The sequence below is a fragment of the Microtus oregoni genome, unplaced genomic scaffold (assembly GCF_018167655.1).
Source record: "Microtus oregoni isolate MIOR12 unplaced genomic scaffold, Mior012 000021F_ref0000039, whole genome shotgun sequence".
In the NCBI taxonomy this organism is placed as follows: domain Eukaryota; kingdom Metazoa; phylum Chordata; class Mammalia; order Rodentia; family Cricetidae; genus Microtus; species Microtus oregoni.
In genome coordinates, this window is record NW_024543080.1 from 25032347 (window position 1) to 25036359 (window position 4013).

Sequence of the window (4013 nt, forward strand, 5' to 3'; positions counted from 1 at the left end):
AGACTTTATATTAATCATAAAACCTTGGCCTCAGATTAGACCCATTTCCAGGTAGCTCTTAAAACTTACATTAACCCATCCATAATAATTTATGTTCTGCTATATAGTATATTACCTCTCCTCAATACCTGACTTCCTCTGCATCTGGCTGATAATTCTCTGATTTCCTATCTCTGCCTAGAAGTCCCACCTATCCTCTCTTGCTTAGCTATTGGCTGTTCAACTCTATATTAAACCAGTCAGAAGTTGTCTTATGAAAGTGAAGTTAAACAGAGACACATCTTCACATGGTGTACAAAATGATTATCTCAACACAGCCTGCCCCAAGCATGGTTAAAGAGTTGAAGCATCTTGTAGGTAATGTTATGAGAGGATTGCCATCTTTTTTAACAGAAAGCAGCCTGGTGAGGGAACTTCTGTTCATAAGTCATTTTTATTGAGTGGTATGGTAAATTATGATTGCACTCAGCTCACTTCCTCTACTTGTATACAGTTCACATTCCTTTGCCCAAGGAATGGTGCCACAATAGTAACCAGGTGCTATCAACCTCAATTAACAAATTCAAGACATACTTGCCTTTACGTGAAACTTTTCCAGATGATAAATATTAGGAACATGGTAAAATAATGTATGAAAGCAAAGTATCACAATATGGTATACAAGAATAGTGAAATGTGTTTTTACAACATTTAATGAAACTGAGAATGTTTTCAAATTATTATTAAATCAAATCAGGTATAAGTCTTTAGCCTATAAATATTTTAATAATAGCCATAAAACCATAGGTTACAAATGTATTTATAAATTGAATTTTCATATTTATGTCTTTTCAAGAGATACTTTCTGAAACTGAGTCTGATTATATAAACCAGGCTAGACTAGAATTCACTATCCAATACATGTTGGCTTTTAATTTAATGTACTCCTCCCTCTTAAGCATCACAGATGCTGGAATTGTAGGTATAAGCCACCACACCCAACTTTTTGGTACCAGGTTGCCTTAAATATGCTGCTGCTGCTGCAATGAGCCACTTGACACAGAAACATTCTGTGTGCTGGTTTCTACAGTAGCACTTCTCTCCTGCTACCTTTATATTTAGCTTTTAAAGGGTGTTCACAAATGAAATTTATTTATGCCTGGATATTTGATGTGTGAACAAAGAAATATCTAGAATTATGTTTAACTATTTTTTCATCCTAGGGCATCACATCCAACTGTGTGTTTCATTTATAAATCTCTAATTGACCACAGTTCTCCCATCTGTGCTGCCTTTGAATTTTGCTTTATATTTTCACATATGGGTAGTTAAAACCCAATCTAGTGAATTATTGAAATTGCTCTTTCTTCAGAATACAAACATTTAACATTTCCCAATGAAGCAATCCTTGGGTCCTATTGTATACTTAACATTTTGAACCTATGAATAATACCTACAAATTTCAAACAATTATCTAAAGGCAATTCTGAGAGTTTTCTCACAAGGCTTTATTTAAGTTTCTCAGAACACATGTGTGTATTAATTTTGTTATGTTTGTTCCAGGGTAAATTGGCATATGCTTTTTTTCTCACAGAAAAATGTCTGACTTGTATAAAAACCTCATTAAGTAGTTGCTTCGTAATGCTAATATTAGAGTAAAACAAGGACAGCATGAAGTAATGTTGCTCCACTTGGTTTAAGAATATAAGACATTTTTAAAAAGTTAACTAAGTTATTGCACATAATAAGTATGCAGAATAATGTTCTTTTCTTTCATCCCTTTCTTTGAACGTCACATGAAGGAAAAGCTTTAAAAGAATTATTCATTAACTCAGAGATATAAAGTAGCCTATTGCTACCACTTAAAGATAGTCACAAACAAAGAATCTTCTAGAATAATAATTATAACATTGAGTCATATTTTTTTTCACTAAAACTTGGAAAGAGTGGAATGGGCAAAAACATGAAAAAAAATGAAATAAATGTAGAATCTTCCTGTCATCACATCTATTTTCATTTATTTATTTATTTATTTATTTATTTATTTATGAGTCTTGCCTGGAAAATATGAGCACCATTATTACATTCCATCTCAATGTCACTGTATCCCTTCCACTTGAGTGTAAAGTATACAGATTCATGTTTATGGAATGATAGTTTGACTTGCTTTAATAAGGGAATGTGATCTAATTTGAGTTGTATCAATTCCTAATTTTGACCTTGTCCATATCTACTGTTCTTATCCATCCAGGCCTGGTACCTTAATAAGTCCAGAATTGTCTGATGGGTGCTGAAAGAAATCAGACCTAGTTGTTACTATCGTCTCGACCTAGATCTACAGAACCCTAGATGAAGAGGATCTCAATTTATGCTTTAACCTGTAAGTCATAAAGCTAGCTACAAAGGTAGAGAATATCTAAATAAAAATTATAAAATACTGACAAAAGCAATTTAAAAAGACATTATAATGCAGAACAAGTTTCAGTATCCACAGAATGGTAAAGGCAGTGTTGTTAAAATTTTTATATTACCACAAGTGGTCTATATAGTCAATGTAATCCGCATCAAAATTACAATGGCTTCTTCAGAACTAGAACAAAAAGCAATCATACCATAGAAATAAGAGACCTCAAACAACTATCCCGAGTATAAAATTTAAAACCATAAGTAGCTTAATATTTTATTTCTAATTATGCTACAGAATAAGAGCAAAATATAAATTTTACTAAAGCAAAACGCTAAAGTCACCTGTCATCGGTATCTCATTGAGGAATTGTTTAGAATAGGCTGACTTATAGCTATGTCTGTGGGAGATTGTACTTTACTTTACTAACTGAAATTAAATTTAATCACCAAGCTGACTGGATGGTAGAAGATACAAATAAACCCACACTAGTTCAGAATTATGTATAATAAAGGTTTGTTCATTTCAGGGAGACTCACAGATTACTGTCCTAGATCACAGTCCTCTGCATGAACGGAGAAAAGGAACAGAGTCTAGCAGTCAGAAGTGGGAGCTGGAAGCAAGAGAACTAACACACACTTTATAGCTGCATTTATAGTATGAGTTCATGCCCAAGTGCGCTGATATCTTAAAGGCTTTTGGCTAAAGGAGCCCCCACAGCAGTGACTCCATCTCCTGGGCAATGGGCCTGGACTGTATATGAGTAGAGAAAAGAATATAAGCACCAGTGTGCATGTGTTAATCCATTCACCTGGGGTCCTGACTTGATGTAATGTGCACAGGAATAGAATATTATAGAGACTCCAGAAATAAATAACCACCATTGTAGTCCTTTATATTTTGGAGAAAACACAGTCTCTTTAAAAATTGTACTTAAAATCTAAATGCCCACATTTACAAGTATGGAAAACTGTCTCAGTGACTCACTACACTTTCCAAAAAATAAACTGGAAATGGATAAAATTGCTTATGTGTACAACCTAGAACTTTGAAACTGCTAGGCAAATACATTAAGGAATAGGTGTGTGTAAAGACTTCCTGGTGATGTGGGGTTTCTCTCTGTATGCGTGAATACTATTGATAAATAAAAGAACTGCTTTGGGCCTATAACAGAGCTATAGGGGAACAGAGCTAGGCAGAGAAAACTAAACTGTACACTGGGAGAAAGAGGAGCAGAGTCAGAGAGACACCATGTAGCTCCGCCTGGGACAGATGCCAGTTGGAATCTTGCTAGTAAGTCATAGCCACATGGCGATGTACAGATTACTAGAAATGGGTTAAATTATGATGTAAGAGTTAGCCAATAAGAAACTAGAGATAATGGGCCAAGCAATGTTTTAAATAATGTAGTTTCTGTGTGGTTATTTTGGTTCTGGCTGGCCAGGATGAACAAGCGGCCTGCTGCTACATCCTGGAAAATATTTTAATATTAATATCTCAGAAAAATAGCAGGATTGACAAATGACACTGAACCTAATTTGTTGCATTTGAGCACACTATTTATTAGGGAGAAACAAAATCATAATGGGAAAAATGTTTAAACAACTAGTTTTTTCTATTCATAAAATTG